The 17,709-nt window shown below is 42.9% G+C and overlaps 1 protein-coding gene across 1 annotated transcript in view; it reads right to left on the bottom strand.

Moving 5' to 3' along the window:
- LOC126336978 (ubiquitin-conjugating enzyme E2Q-like protein CG4502) overlaps positions 1-16,786 on the bottom strand; it is a 630,639-nt gene extending 613,853 nt beyond the window's left edge. The window contains exon 1 of the mRNA XM_050001211.1: positions 16,726-16,786. The gene's annotated coding sequence lies outside the window, so the exon portion shown is untranslated. The remainder of the gene's footprint in view (positions 1-16,725) is intronic.
- Positions 16,787-17,709: the final 923 nt, after the last annotated feature.

The raw sequence follows: 17,709 nt of genomic DNA, 5'->3' as shown, positions 1-17,709 counted from the left end.
TGTTGCAATCAATTTCGGCGCTTCAATACACCATCTTCAGGCTGTAGTTGATGAGATCCCTATATTGGATACGCAGGTAATGTGTCAGCACTCTAGCCGTCAACTGCCATCTCGAAGTGGTTTCACCTTGGCTTCTCCACGTGTTGAAGACATTCACCACATCACTCCCTAGACACCAAAGAAGTCGTGCAGTTCTGAAATCCCGAGCCTCCGGGCCACCATAACCAGCCGTCGGTCAAGCTCCGATAGATGGCATAACTTCCCCATTCTACACAGGGACAGCACAATCACTGTTACCACGTGCTCCGTGCATGTTTCAGACTAGCAGCCATTCTTCGTCAGTTGACGCTACTATCGCCTAGACGGGCTTATATCGTTACTGGTCAAAATGGGGATCAGTGTACAAACCGTGTAGAAGGGACGCGGAAAACAGTTCACTCGTTTAGTCTCGCCGAATTGGAGCAATTTATCTGACGTCCAAAAGTGCATCATTACTGGATTTCGGGCCAAGTGTGGAAGCATTTACGAAATGGCAAAGTTTTTAAACTGTTCGTGTGGCTCCGTTGTTAAAGTATACGGTGTACGGCAAAATGGCGCTATCCAAAATCATTGCCGAGACAACTGCGTTGCACCACGGGAAGTAGATGGCAGGGGCGAACGACTGCTTCGGAAATATGTAAAGGCGAATAGGCGAGCAACTGTTGAGCAACTGACCCCTCAGACGAACCAAGGTGCTACCGTCTTCCAAACGATTGTTCACTGAAAGTGGCAGTGCATCTGCCTCCAGAGCAGGCTCCTGGTTTGTGCACCTATGCTGACTACTGTTCGTCAGAGACGAAGGTTGGCATTTGGACGCCAATACCGCAACTGGTGACCTTTCCAAGCGAATCACGTATTATTTTCCATACCGCAGATGGCTGTTGGCGTGTACGGTGAAAACCTCTGAAAGGATACAAGGAGGGAGCTTTACGGTCAGGGAAATGTTTTCGTGGAATTCCCTGAATGATATCTTCTGAAAGGCCCATTGGTTCCTTGGGTCTATGCCCATCCCTACATGCGGTTTGTTTTTGGTCAGCGGGAAGGCATCTACTAGGTAGGACAGTGCAAAGTGTCACACAGATCCCAGTGTACGTGCGTGGTTTAAAGGATGCCACCAAACTCCCCGGATTTAAACATAATCGAGAATCCTTGGGATCACCTCGATCGGGCTGTTCGGATCATGGATCCTCAAACAAGAAATCTAGCTCGAAAATGTTAAAATCTTTCTGAATTCCTAAGGGACCAAAGTGCTTAGGTCATCGGTCCCTAGACTTACACAGTACTTACACTAACTTATGCTCAGAAAAACACACACTCGCGGGAGAACTCGAACCTTCGGCGGTAGAGGCCGTGCAGTCAGTGATGTGACGCCCTAAACAGCGCGGCCACTCCACGAGGTGAAATCTAGATCAACTGACCAAGTCACTGGAGACGGCATAGCTCCACTTCTCTGTCTGTACCTCCCAGAACCTCACTGATTCTCTTGCTGTACGTCTCGCAGCGGTCCGCGCTGCGAAAGGTGGTTATTCAGGCTTTCGACAGGTGGTAACATTAATGTGACTTGATAGTGTATTTCCATATAGTCAAGAATGCAAATTCCACAGTAAGAGCGATACAGCGTATGGAGGACGACGAACTGTCAGGCAGACGACTACAGTTGCGGCTTTCGTTGACGCATCAGCAGGCAGACGTGCACCGACGGCGGTGCGCCCAATGTCAATACTCGTCACAGGATTGGCACCACATCGTTTTATCAGATGAGTCACGTTTCAGCTTACAGCAACACATTGAATGTATTCCGGTGTGCAGGTTACGAGGAGAACAAAATTAGCCAGAGTGTCTACTTCATCGTAACGATATGGTGTGCCACAGAGTACCCAACACGTTCATCTCTGGTTCGAACAGATGTAAATTGGACAGCTGCCGTTGCTTTTCTGACGTAAGGCCGGTGGCTATGCCCTACTTTCAAGGTATCCGTGACATCTTTCAACAAGATAACGGAAGACCTTGTGTTGCTCTTGCAGTCCTGACCGATCGATCTTAATGCTGAGCGGGTTCACCAGCTGCCAAGGCTACAACATTTTTTCTGTCGGGCTGTTTCAGCTGAAAACATGCGGAATTTGTTGTGGAGCATCGTGGAATACTCCAACTTCAGCCCCTATAGTTTCATGAGGCAACGCTATACGCAGTCTCCAAACATGCCGGCCGCGGTGGCCGAGCGCTTCTAGGCGCTACAGTCTGGAACTGTGCGACCGCTCCGGTCGCAGGTTCGAATCCTGCCTCGGGCTTGGATGTTTGTGATGACCTTAGGTTAGTTAGGTTTAAGTAGTTCTAAGTTGTAGGGGACTGATGACCTTAGATGTTAAGTCCCATAGTGCTCAGAGCAAATTTGAACCTTCAAAATAGTGTCCCAAGCAGAGAGCTGTCACTGAGTTTCTTATGGCGGAAAACAAGAGTTTCACGGATATTCACTGGTGCTTGCAGAATGTAGATGGGGATCTGACAATGAATAGAAGCGCGGTGTATCTTGTGGGAGAGTGTGATCATCGCAAAAGGCCCCACAAACATGTTCGATCTCCAGTGTGCCGGTCGGCCTCACGCTGCTGTGACTCCTATACTGTTAGAAAATGCAGATGTTCTCAGGTGAGTGACGGATCACAATAAAACACCTCTCTAGTCAACTGGACTTCGTTATTGATGCTGACACACTCATCCACCTGTTGGGTCACTCAAAGGCGTGTGTTCACTGGGTTCGTCGCTACCTAACAGATGATCTCTCACCTTCCAACTTCCATCTGCTTGGCCCAATGAAGGCTTCGTGGGAAGCAGTAGGTGGACAATAGTGAGTTTTCTGATGCAGCAAGACGTCGGTTCTAACGTCGACCGGGAGAGTGGTATCATGCAGGCATACAAACCCTCTCATTAAGGTGGCGTGAGGCCGTCACATTCAAGGGACGCAATGTTAAAAATAGGTTTTTGTGGCCAAAAGTACGTGAAATAATATGGTGTAATGGAATCCAGAATAAATCCAATCTGCTTTCGGAAAAAAGTGTTGCATTACTTATTTACCAGATATAGACAGGGACACTCAGATGTTTATGACGGGTGGTAGGAACAGAGCATTGAGTTACATTGTACTGAGTGCACTATCCGAAAATTACCTCGAGCAATTAACCAGAGAACCGACTCGTGGAGATAACATCTTTGACCTACTCATAACAAACAGACCCGAACTTTTCGACTCTGTAAGTGCAGAACAGGGAACCAGTGATGATAAGGCCGTTGCAGCATCTCTGAATATGGAAGTTAATAGAAATATAAAAAAGGGAGGAAGGTTTATCTGTTTAGAAAGAGTAATAGAAGGCAGATTTCAGACTACCTAACAGATCAAAATGAAAATTTCTGTTCCAACAATGACAATGTTGAATGTTTATGGAAAAAATTCAAGGCAATTGTAAAATACGTTTTAGACAGGTACGTGCCGAGTAAAACTGTGAGGGACGGAAAAAACCCACCGTAGTTCAACAAGAAAGTTAGGAAACTAATGCGAAAGCAAAGAGAGCTTCACTCCAAGTTTAAACGCAGCCAAAACCTCTCAGACAAACAGAAGCTAAACGATGTGAAAGTTAGCGTAAGGAGGGCTATGCGTGAAGCGTTCAGTGAATTCGAAAGTAAAATTCTATGTACCGACTTGACAGAAAATCCTAGGAAGTTCTGGTCTTACGTTAAATCAGTAAGTGGCTCGAAACAGCATATCCAGACACTCCGGGATGATGATGGCATTGAAACAGAGGATGACACGCGTACAGCTGAAATACTAAACACCTTTTTCCAAAGCTGTTTCACAGAGGAAGTCCGCCCTGCAGTTCCTTCTCTAAATCCTCGCACAAACAAAAAAATGGCTGACATCGAAATAAGTGTCCAAGGAATAGAAAAGCAACTGGAATCACTCAACAGAGGAAAGTCCACTGGACCTGACGGGATATCAATTCGATTCTACACAGAGTACGCGAAAGAACTTGCCCCTTCTAACAGCCGTGTACCGCAAATCTCTAGAGGAACTGAAGGTTCCAAATGAGTGGAAAAGAGCACAGGTAGTCCCAGTCTTCAAGAAGGGTCGTCGAGCAGATGCGTAAAACTATAGACCTATAACTCTGACGTCGATCTGTTATAGAATTTTAGAACATGTTTTTTGCTCGAGTATCATGTCGTTTGTGGAAACCCAGAATCTACTCTGTAGGAATCAACATGGATTCCGGAAACAGCGATCGTGTGAGACCCAACTCGCTTTATTTCTTCTTGAGACCCAGAAAATATTAGATACAGGCTCCCAGGTAGATGCTATTTTACTTGACTTCCAGAAGGCGTTCCATACAGTTCCGCACTGTCGCCTTATAAACAAAGTAAGAGCCTACGGAATATCAGACCAGCTGTGTGGCTGTATTGAAGAGTTTTTAGCAAACAGAACACAGCATGTTGTTATCAACGGAGAGACGTCTACAGACGTTAAAGTAACCTCTGGCGTGCCACAGGGGAATGTTATGGGACCATTGCTTTTCCCAATATATATAAATGACCTAGTAGATAGTGTCGGAAGTTCCATGCGGCATTTTGCGGATGATGCTGTAGTATACAGAGAGGTTGCAGCATTAGAAAATTGTAGCGAAATGCAGGAAGATCTGCAACGGATGGGCACTTGGTGCAGGGAGTGGAAACTGACCCCTAACATAGACAAATGTAATGTATTGCGAATACATAGAAAGAAGAATCCTTTATTGTAAGATTATATAATAGTGGAACAAACACTGGTAGCAGTTACTTCTGTGACATATCTGGGAGTATGCGTGCGGAACGATTTACAGTGGAATGATCATATAAAATTAATTGTTGGTAAGGCGGGTACCAGGTTGAGATTCATTGGGAGAGTCCTTAGAAGACGTAGTTCATCAACAAAGGAGGTGGCTTACAAAACACTCGTTCAACCTATACTTGAGTATTGCTCATCCGTGTGGGATACGTACCAGATTGGGTTGACGGAGGAGATAGAGAAGATCCGTGAGGAGCGACGCGTTTCGTCACAGGGTTATTTGGTAACCGTGATAGCGTTACGGAGATGTTTAGCAAACTCAAGTGGCAGACTCTGCAAGAGAGGCGCTCTGCATCACGGTGTAGCTTACTCGCCAGGTTTCGAGAGGGTGCGTTTCTGGATGAGGTATCGAATATATTGCTTCCCGAGGAGATCACTAATGTAAAATTAGAGAAATTCGAGCGTGCACGGAGGCTTTCAGACAGTCGTTCTTCCCGCGAACCGTACGCGACTGGAATAGAAAAGGGAGGTAATGACAGTGGCACGTAAAGTGCCCTCCGCCACACACCGTTGGGTGGCTTGCGGAGTATAAATGTAGATGTAGATGTTATTGAAAGTCATTCGTATAATCACGTGGTCTGTTTACTATGCTGCATACACACACTAAATAAAATCTGGTTATTCAGTATTCTTCTAGATGCTTCACTTTTTAATGCATAACCGTGGAAGTACGTGTGTCTCGCAATGGGTGGCAAGAAATTACCGAATGTATATGTGTTTAATCTTATTGTGATAAGCTGTGCCATTTAGAACAAGACACTAGAGTATCCGGCCACCTTGTCGATACGAGAATGTAACAGATAGCTAACTGGAGACGCTACAAGAAAGCCGTGTGTAGTTGACAGCACTACTCTCAAAATTCAGTCCCAGTCAAGAAACGTCACCTCAAATGATGTTTCCCTTAATGGTTGCAAAGGAATAATTACTGAAATTCGGACGTGTACAGTGGCAGACGATAATCTTTCCGAAACTTCCTGGCAGATTAAAACTGTGTGCCCGACCGAGACTCGAACTCGGGACCTTTGGCATTCGCGGAGAACTTCTGTAAAGTTTGGAAGGTAGGAGACGGATACTGGCAGAAGTAAAGCTGTGAGTACCGGGGGTGAGTCGTGCTTCGGTAGCTCAGATGGTAGAACACTTGCACGCGAAAGACAAAGGTCCTGAGTTCGAGTCTCGGTCGGGCACACAGTTTTAATCTGCCAGGTAGTTTCATATCAGCGCACACTCCGCTGCAGAGTGAAAATCTCATTCTGGAATAATCTTTCCGTGTGCCTACCTTCATCGAATGTAGCTGGAAGGAGAGAAATTATTGTAGATAGGTGCTGACGTACGTTTTATCAATACAAAGGCAATTGTTGATTGACAAATACGCACCGGAGGAAGTCTCTCTCTCTCTCTCTCTCTCTCTCTCTCTCTCTCTGTGTGTGTGTGTGTGTGTGTGTGTGTGTGTGACGGACGGCCGCCGGGAGCGTCTCCTTTCTTGCGACGCTATTTATTCGACTTCCGCGTCAGTGATGATGAAATTAAGATGAGAGCAACACAGAACCCACTGCCCGAGTCGAGAAAATCTCCGATCCGTCCCGGAATCAAACCCTGGCCCCTTTGGTTGGTATATAGGTATGCTGACCGCGCAGACACCGAGACGGACAACGAAGCAGGTAGCTGGCATTAAGAGTCTAGCTCTGTGATGAACTGGATGTTATCGAAGCAACGAGTACCTGACGAAGAGTCTTAGGTCTTTCATCAAAAATAAAGAACAGAAAAACTGCATTAGCTTGTAGCTAAACAGACATGCACAAGCACGCGAGTGCGCGTACACACACACACACACACACACACACACACACACACACACACACACACACACACGCCAATCAATATTCACTAGCCACTTTACCTACTTAGCTAACATATGACAAACTGCTAGGAGTAGTATACAAGTTACGGATAAAAAGTAATAAATGTACTGGCGACTCTTGTTCCAGTCGTGTGCATGTGCGTACAGAGACTTCTATTCCAGTTTTGTGTCGCACAAAATAGACAGGCATCTTGTATGCGAACTTCAATGTTTCACTGATATGTGTGACCGACATCTATCTATTCTGTGAACCGACATCACAGGACCTCAGATTTCTTATTTTCAGTTCAATATGATGTAGGACGGTTGCCATCAAGGTCGCATACATAGAGCTGCGACGCAATTGCTTCGCTGGATTCCAAAGGAAATCTTTAATGCCAGTTTGAAGTAACTTCAAAAATTTGTATTTAAAAATGGTTTATGGCCAACCTTTTTGCTAGATCACGTTGAAGGCAAATACAGGTATTCTCTTTGTATATTCTTCTTTCTTTGTTCCATGACAAGAAACATAATTTTTAGAGCCAAGTTATTCATTGTCTCTTAAATATGCCAGAAAAAATAAAAAAATCGGATTCTATAACCACGTGCAAACAAATTAATCCCTTCCCAGTACACACTAGTGGAACAGGATAATAATGTAAATGTAGTATTTACATCCATTTTGTGAGTGTATCAACAAGTAAATACTGAGCGAATAATGAATTCTCTGTACTACAAGAACACAGTCTGCTATTAACGTCCCTGAATCGATAGGAACCCAGACTTCAAGGACAACGCAGATCCCCAACAGAAAATTTACGGACTTTCCACCACGGAATACATTTGCAAGTCAGCTCATGCAAGGACGAGCTAGTTCCGGCTTCCAGGCTATGAGTGTGCAGCAGAGATCTCGAGCATAAAGAGAGTCAAAGGAAAGACATAGCACGAACAAGAGCACTGTTCTGAACATGAGGTCAGTCTGAACGAGATGGATTGACCTCTCAGCCTGAAACTGACACGCTTCTACTTCAGAGGCGGCGGATCCATGAAATACAGATGCTGATAACAGGCCGGTCGAGTACTCTGTTATGAAACCAAGCATCGCATGAAACAGGCGCTGTGGAGCCATAAGGCCAGGTGCAAATTTGCGAGGTGAGCGTGTAGTCCGACAGTTACCGTAACGACTCATTAGCGCCGACGGCACTCCCACAAATACAGACGGCCAAGCTCAGGCAATCAACATGGCCTTACGCCCCATTCCAGGAGTTTAGTCTCGGGGCATCGCAAAGCTATTGTTAACAAAGGAGGAAAGTAAAGGCAAACAATACTACCCACACTGTGACCAATCGTCAATTTGATATCAGCCATAGGCATAACTCTCGCTTTTCGTGAAGGTTAGGTGCCAGTGCACGCAAATGAAGCAGATCTCTCCAACCAGAGAGTTGACCCTAGACCTCTGTCTCCCAGTCATTGAAATCAAATGATTTATCTTTTTATTTAAGAACACGTACCCATTCTCATATTCTCCATACATTAAAAAGTAAATTACTGATAGTTAAATAAACGGTACAAAACGGTACAGTTTTCCAGCGGCTTAGACATGAGCAGATTTCAAATTAGCATGTTAAATAAATAGTTAATTCACATCCCGTAGTTAAATGCCACGGAGAAGACATATATGCCATCGCATCGTATCTAACCAATTATAGATTTAACAAAAACGATAATCAGCTTCAGTTTAAGTTGTCGTAACTCTTGGAGTTGCTTTGTGAATACACAGGTCTCATATGAGCCCTTTGAAATCAATGTCTGACTCTGTTCAACCACTTACCCTAGATCAATTCAGCTGTCGCTAGTAATACTCGAAAGCAGTCACTATGAAGATTAATTTCTTGAAAATGTCCAAAATGTCTAAAACACGCTTATCATGATAGAAGAGCATCCTTTATATGTCACATATTGCACAAAAATGAGCCAAAATATTATTATATGGAAGTAGTAGCATGACGTGGGAAACCAACACGTTTAGTGTGACGGCATTCTAGTCTGGGTGTCCTTGGTTGAAATTACGGTAGTCACAATCGTGCATAAAAGAAGCATTGTTTAATTTTACAAATACTGAATAAAAAAATGATATAGCAAATGAGAAAGACAAATGGAAGTTAATATCTTCAGAGTATTTTCCTATCATTCTCTCCGGGAACTGTTACCACTACCCGTTACCTAACAGCCAATGAATGTGGTGACAAATGTTCGCACATCGCATTCTATCCCACTCTACCTGACAGCCACTGTATGAGCTGAACACAGGAGCGGTTGTTCCCACCTCCTGTGAAGGTACAATCTACACATAGTACTTGCACTAAATAAATCTCGTAATCTACATGAAAGGAACACTGAAAAACAGGGCTTTGACTCGGAACGGCAAAACATCCAAACAATAACGTGAGAGGAAGTCTTACAACGCTATCATACGGTAGCTCAAAGTCAAACGACGATATGAACTATTATGGAACAGTTAACAGTTGCCAGCAACGCTCAAGCAAAAAATGCAAACATTGCAATACTGGGCTTTCGTTTTAACGAGAAATGGAATCATGGGTCAGATAACATACGCAATAAAAAGCCGTAACAAGCACGTAGTTGTTAATGCTTACTATAACAATAATAGTTTGAGGATAATGGGGCTGCTGCATGTAGCTGAAGAACGTAAATTATAAAAAGTTTCTTATACGCGCTGTTTTTTTTCTCGATCTCGGTGGTCTCAGATTTCTCGTTTTATCATCGTTGCAAAATTAAAATAACGTTTTCACACAAAGGTTTTAGGAGCTCTTTTCTTTACCTTATTAATTTTGGCCTTGTTACCAACTTAAATTCTGAAGTTGATGGTGTATGGTCACTTTCCAGCGTCATCCACACAATCTAAGTTCCACCATCCTTTCCCCCCCCCCCCCCCCCCCCCCTTGTCAGTTTGACTGAAAGGCAGTTTATACGAGGAAGATCGGAATCCCCGATTCCGAGAAAATGCAGCTCAACGGTAGGTCAGAAATATCTTCCTTACAGCATAAGGCGAAGGGTAGCTATTACCGATAGCAACCACGCAATTTATAGGCGGAAAAAGCCTGTGTATGCCCTCGTAGGCCCTAGTCCATAATGAACTTTCTAAACGCGAGATAAAGAAGAATGTTGAGTAGGCAGTTCTGAATAAACTGTTCATTACTTCAATAAGATTTCCCGTTGAACAATCCCGCGTTTAGTCGACCGAACTCAATTTTAATTCACTGAGCGTAGCTGCTATACTTAATTGGCTATATCTAAATGTTAGAATCCTGTCATTGTACAGGACGAGCTGTAAGGGCCAAACACCACGTAGAAGGAGTCTACAATTATTGATTATACTGGTGTGGTGAACACAATTTCGTTGAAAGGTACGAGAAAAATCATAGAATATTTTCAGCTAACTCGTTCTAGATTACTGACTGCTGGATGTAGTATATGATGTACGATTCTTAATAGATTAATATTTATGTGAAAGTAATTTGTCACTTTTAGTGGTATCAGCTGTAAAATATGGAGGAAGGTACCTTGGATGAGATGGCTACACTGCCCAGCTTAAGAATTTTATTCGTGTTTATAAAATTTCATTGAAATTTAGAATGTTACCTTGGTGGAGATCTACCTTGCAGGATGGCTTTCATTTAAATGGTTTTCGGGGTCGCGACTCAACAAGGACTCCTGCTATTCATGTATTACAAATGAGCCCTTTTACGGTCTACCTGTAAATGCCCTCTACGTTAGAGATTCTTGAGAGACGTGAACTGGGAAGAAATAATCCAGTAGCGTATTAAATGCAAAATTTAATTGAGATACTGCTGGGCCCACTACCTTCTCAACTTTGTTAGTTGAAATGTTATTCAAAATCAGCATATGATTTCAATATAACCCATGTGGGGGTTTTGTGCGGCGGGTAAGCATTCATAACAAGTTCCTGGCTTAAACTGTGTGTCTGTCTGGATTTTGAGGCTGGACGTTTTCCTTTCTTGAAGACCGCTCCGTCAGCTGAATCACTCGTCTGCATCACTAACAAGGACTAAAAATCTACCATTTGTCAGTTCTTGGCCCCTACCTTTGCATACTCCACAGAGGGCGTGCTGTGTACTCAGTTCGAATAGTGTTCAAGGAGAAATAATATAACGAAGATAATCAGATATCTGCATTGTGTCCCCGTTAAAGATATACTTTCAGGAGGGTCCGTTTTTTCAGAGAGAAGTTTGCACTATATTACCAGAACAGGTAATGTAATGTTCCGAATTTTTTATTCTGTTCACAGTATCGGTTGAGGTTTTACATGTCACGGATATTACTCGGTCGACTTTCCTGCTTCAGTGATGCAAATTGCAATCCTCTGCCGCTAGACGGTTCCAATTTGTAGCGTGTAACACGGCGGTGTCTTGCGTAAATGTGTCGGAATGCGAGAAGCAGCGAGCTGTAATCTAGTTTCGAATTGAAAGAGCTCGTCCACAGAAGGAGCACCCTCTCCTTTAGCATCACAATGCCACACCACACACCGCTGCGACAACCTCTACAATACGATGCGTTGGATCGATCATCCTTCATGTAGTCCCGACTTAGTCGCATGCGATTTTCCTGGGTTTCCAAAACATTAGGTACAACTTTGACGTCTTCACTTTGTTAGTGATGAAGTGGTGTAAGAAGAGGTAAGGTTGTGGCTTCCTCAACAAACTGAAGCATTCTGCAGTGATGGTATAAACTAACTGCTATCTTGTTGGGAGACTTTGTTGAAAAGTAAATGTTGAAATATGTGTGAATTGCCGGCCGCAGTGGCCGAGCGGTTCTAGGCACTTCAGTCTGGAACCGCGCGACAGCTACGGTCGCAGGTTCGAATCCTGCCTCGGCCATGGATGTGTGTGATGTCCTTAGGTTAGTTAGGTTTAAGTAGTTCTAAGTTCTAGGGGTCATCAGTCACCTAGAACTTAGAACTACTTAAACCTAACTAACCTAAGGACATCACACACATCCATGCCCGAGGCAGGATTCGAATCTGCGACCGTAGCGATCACGCGGTTCCTGACTGAAGTGCCTAGAACCGCTCGGCCACAACGGCCGGCTGTAGAGGCAAAAGTAGAAACAGAAATTAATGTTTTAACGAACAACGGAATTCCGAATTAATGGCCCTTAATGCACAGAACTTGCATTCGGAAGACTATTCGCTAATCGTTTGATAATTTTAATAGCTGTAATTATTATGTTACAGTAGGTAATTCGAACGTTTGATTAGGTCTCTCGACCTCTTGTAATTTCTCGGAGGCTCTTTTGTTAAATATTAAGGAGTGATACCCTTCACTGAAGAGATATGTTGGAAGGAGCAACCGAACCACAACGTAAATTATATAATGTAGACAAAAGCAGAACATTGCTTCAAAGTAACGTATGTCGTACGTAAAGAACACAATAGCAGCGTATGCTCAACTGTTTGGTATGTAGACAACAGGAAACTACTTTGGCGATACGAAAATTACATTGCTCGATGAACGGGGAATACCGTAGCCAGAAATCAGGATAGAGAAACTAGCCTCAACCTAATAATAGTCTATTATCAGTCTAAGGTATACGGCATTGAGAACAGCGGAGTAACGCGGTCTCAACATAATCTAGATTTCAAGAACGTAATTCCTTATACGATGACGCTGTATTCATTGGGTGGAACAGTGAAGCATGGCGTCGGTCTTCGGTGATACAAAAATAATAAGACTTGGAAGAAATGTTCATCTCCGATATCGAAGTTAAACCATGGATTTCTCTGACAAAGTCATTTCAGTGTGTGGCTTAACAAGAAATGTTTACAATCTGATATGAGGAAAATACACAGCTCTAGCGCGTACATCAAATATGTCTGAATCAGAAGTGCGTACATCGTATTTGCTGATTAAACTATTAATCCTTAAAATGTAAGTCAAGCACATGGCCGAAATATTACTAGAAAAAACTAGAATGGAAATAAAAAACAGCTTGTGCTTCTTTTGTTAGTCTTTGCCACGTGTGCAATTCCATGAAACTCAAAAGCCTCTTAATATGTCACACAGATCGAACGATCTCCAACACCTACATTGAATTCGGAATATGTCGAATCTCGGAAAAAATTAAGTACATTCAGAAAAAGAAAACACATCCAATGTTTAGTTGAGTGGTTAGATGTTGTTTCCATTCTGAGGAAAACATTATACGCCCGCACGAGCCACTCAGAAATGTCACCCTTTCGCCAAAGCGCAACTTAGCGTCCATTTACGTGACGGGAAGACCGAGTGACGTGACATCCCGCACGCTTTCGCAGCAGGTAACGTTTATGACGCTTCTGATGTCTCGTTTATTTTGTTGGCAGGCAGATTTAACAGCTCACGTAAAACTATCATTCCTTACAAACGTAGTTTAGGTTAAATACTACATAACAATTAAACTTATAAAAAATAGAAGGAATAAGAACGGGTCTAACTAATTGTCAGCCATTCTGTGTTCAAATAAATGCAGACGATTGACAATGGTGAAACGATTTACAGATTTCAATTACTGCCAGGATGAATGTTAGCCACATTTTCTGACAGGAACATTAAAACAAGTTTGTTTTAGTTTGTTATTTTAAAAGCGAAGACTGGCGCAAGACATGTAAAACCTGCTGTTGTTAACAAGTGAATCAGCCAAAAGCATAGGTTTCGTTGTAATTTTCTAGGAAATTTCGTGCATTTTCTGAATCCTATTGGTTCTTTGACGATTGTTATAGCTGACACGCAAAAAGGGATAAAAAATATAGTAAGATCCACTCATAATAGAAAGGTAGAGACATGCTAAAACTAGGAATGTTTTCCCTCCCAAGGATAGCTTATTTGTCCTGGGTTAGCTGTTCTTCGCTTAGGATGAGTTACTGATGTCGGTAGCCATGTCCTTTAACGCTAAGGAATTAAGTGGTCGACTACTGTTTACTAATAAGTTCAAATGGCTCTGAGTACTATGGGACTCAACTGCTGTGGTCATAAGTCCCCTAGAACTTAGAACTATTTAAACCTAACCAACCTAAGGACATCACACACATCCATGCCCGAGGCAGGATTCGAACCTGCGACCGTAGCATTCGCGCGGTTCTGGACTGAGCGCCTAGAACCGCTAGACCACCGCGGCCGGCTACTAATAAGTGAACTACTTACTATTTTATTGTAATTACAACGGTTGGAACAATGTCAATGACACAGTGAGGTAAGAAAGCAGTAAGCCACAAAATAATTACGTTTCAAATTCAATGCTCAATGAATTTTACATACATCACACTCTTTCAAGGAAGTGAGATGGCAATCACTATATGTTATTTTCTTATTTGAATCGCTTATATTTAGAATTGTCAATTTTATGAAGGCAGTCAGCTACCAGTATCTTACGCTGTAGACGACAATGGCGGTACCTAAGTGATAACTTACGATAAATTTTCCCAAGGACTGAATATATATCTGAAAAGTTCGCTGGAGTGTCTTGTGAACAATCGATCAACCTTGGAGCGAAAAATATTCATGATAAGAAAAAAACAAATGGAATATTTGTATGTGGCTGACGCTGTGTTTGGGAAAAATGTACGATTCATATGCAAATCGTTTTTATCTCTCCTAAACAGAAATTTTGAGAGCTGTTTCGTTCATGTAATTAAATTTACCTCCAATATTGCTAATTGCGTTATAATGTCAGATAAATGTCGAGATTAGGTAGTCTGACAACGTCAATAAACAGTCGTTTTCTGTGGTGAAACATTGTAAATCACTGTGCGAGCAATTAGAAAGCTCGCCGCTCTATGACTAAATTGTTACTTCGTAAGGTTATCAGAATAGGTGTAAAACCTCCAGTCACACTTGATATAAGTCGATCAACACAGCAAGCATCAATATATTGAACTGGGAATGGGGAAGCAGTTTTCACTTTGTCCAGATGTTTCTTAATGAAACAGAAGTACAGCAGATTTGTAAAAGTAATGCAAATATCTTATACAATTACAGCATAAGCTTGAACATCAGAGACCACACAACCTATATGTACCTTAAACGTATGCTACAAAATACTATTTTTGCCTCCTAATTGGATTTACAGTTAAAAAAGGCCAGCTTCCAGAATTCAGCAAGAGTGAAATGCTCGTCTGTGAACAACGAAGTTCATACGGTACATCCCTATGTGCAGAATCTCAGTTTTTGTCACAGAGCATATTGTCTTCGTATCCCCATTATCAGATATGTATGTTGTGCTTAGGCCACCGAAAATGATTCGGGGTAAGCTTAATGTGTAGCATTTCTCCTTATGCTGTGTTTTAAACTATCCACTGTACATTGTCGTTATCGGTAACATATGACACTTCAGATTCTGTGCTTTAAAAGCGAAATTACTTTTGTTTATCTGAGAATTCGCATTCCCATATTTGCAAAGTACCATCTGTTCGGTGTCATTTAATAGCATTTCTCTTTGATCATTTTCGTTTCATTAACTTCCCGAGGACTAAAGTGAAAATTTACGGCGCTAACATTGTGCCACGTCAATGGCAACAAGTTTTCATAGCCTTTGACGATGCTCTAAGGTCCACCATATTGCTGTAGTTCTTGGGATGTAGTATGAAATTAGTTTCACCTACGTTTATAAGAGTACAAGTACGAGAAGTAATCTGAGCAAGCCTGAAAAATTATGGAATACCTTGGAAACCCCTAGCACTAGAGTGCCATATACAAAAAAATGTTTAAGTTTCATCAGTGTCAGCAAAATTAACCAGATATGAGGACGTTATCTTTTTGTTCATCAAGTTTCTTGAAAATATAGTATCAGTAAATTATACAAATGTATTTGCTGATCATTTAATAGAGCAATAAAAGTAATTGTGTCGGTAAAACTACATAAGAATTTTTCTTTTGATGTGAAATATTTGCAATAATCTGTATAAATATTTAACCTAGAAAGTTTCTGTTACATTTAGAATAAACTATGCAACATAAAACAGAAGTAACACAGTTGTTGTAACTCCAGCAGCTGCTCTAATGCACCAGAGAAAAACTGTTTGACTAGTAGCACATAAGCTAGAAAATTTCAAGTACCCATAAATATTAGCAAGTTATTCGGCTGGAAATCTGTAGCTATATTTCTTTCTGTGCGATGCGACTGGGCTGTTGGTTTTGTTCTGACAGATTTGCATCTGTTTCGAGGGAAATGCCTCACCAAATGATTCCGATCGGACTGTAGACATCACTCTCATATATTTACGCGCATGGGGTCGCATTCCTGTTCCAAAAACAGTCCGTTGCTAAATTCTTCCCAGTAAATTACAGTAATATGAACAGAAGTCACAAAATCACATGAAATCCATTGTAAACAGAAGGCGATTCAAGTACAATGACATACAGAAAACACTATAGTATAAGACGTACAGCATTTCCCTTCAAACACTTATTTCATTGTCAATGTACACATGAACATATGTTCAGGCGCGCATTCGCTCGCAAAACACACCCACCTACCCACCCACCCACCCACACACACACACACACACACACAAACACATGCACAGAGAGAGAGAGAGAGAGAGAGAGAGAGAGAGAGAGAGAGAGAGAGGGAAAGCATTTCAAAACCACTCGAGTGCGAATCGTGAAACACGTATGGTATCCTCAAGTTTCTGAGGAATGTTAAACACTTGACGAAAGCAATCCCTTCATCACATGACATGGATTTAAGTATCTACGAATAAACTATAAATGCTTGACATCTCCTTCTTGAGTGGACTGATCTGTTGTCATTGGACAATGTTTATTGCGTAAATGATGTCGAGGTAGAATCACAAAAACAGCTGTTTGTGACACACTCAGTTTAGTTGCGGAACGCGTGGTCTCCAGGTGGTTTAGGTGACGCCAGACGTAGGAGGGGGCGTAGCTGCGCGCGAGCACGTGGTACTCACCGAGTTGCCGGCGGCGGCTGCGGCGGTCGGCTGGCAGATCGAGGCGGCGCGGTCGCTCGCCTGGCGGACACTGGCTGCGTCAGCTGAGAGCTGCCGGATGCTGCCGCCTGGGCGACGGCGACGCCGCGCATGCGCAGTGCGCGCCGCGCAGATCGATGGCCGGCCGCGGCCGCTGCGGGCGCGTCGCCTGGCCAGCAGGCCTGCCCGCCGCACTGCGCACTGCCCAGGGACCTCTCCGCGCTGCTCGCTCCTCGCTCCTCGCGCCTGCCAGGCACGACGCTCTGCACGCCAGCGGCGCTGGCCACTGCTGTTAAACCTCCACCGTAGCATCTACAGTATCTCATCTCTGCCAGCATGAGGAGCTCGTGGTAGTCACGAAACATGAGCATGAAAAAAATCAACATTGTGCATACTCACGTCGCACTGTTGTTATCATGACTTACTCAGCACACTACTTGCTTCTTGGTTGCTATTCGACAGGTCGGCCTAATTGTCGGACTCACGTTTTACTCCCTCAGTTCGATCTCTCATCTTCATCAAACACAAAACGCGTCTACGCCACACTCCTAATAGTAACCTACACAAAATACCCTGCTGGCTGTTATTTTATACCATAACTACTCTCTCTTATCGTCATCTGCAACGGAAATTGGTCACTATGCCACACATTTGACGGTGACTGCTGCTTCTGGAATTTGCAACTATAAGAAGTGTAGCAAAAAAAAATTTTGCACTGTACACAAACTAAGCTGATGACATCGCACTGGTAGCACAAAGCAGTAATTTATAAAATGGTGAACGAATTCTTACGGAGGATCTGGAGAAGATGTCAACTATCCTTAAGACCTGGTGATTAATACCAAGTACATCAAAAACTGAAGTCTCTTGTTTCCATCTAGGGAATCGTGCTGCGAACTACAAACCAATAGCGCTGCTCAATGGACAAACATTGAGGTACAATCCTTTCCCAAAATATCTCGGAAT

This window comes from Schistocerca gregaria, chromosome 2 (assembly GCF_023897955.1).
Source record: "Schistocerca gregaria isolate iqSchGreg1 chromosome 2, iqSchGreg1.2, whole genome shotgun sequence".
Taxonomy (NCBI): Eukaryota; Metazoa; Arthropoda; class Insecta; order Orthoptera; family Acrididae; genus Schistocerca; species Schistocerca gregaria.
Note: the sequence above shows the minus strand (reverse complement) of the source record. Positions and strands in the feature narration are given on the sequence as shown.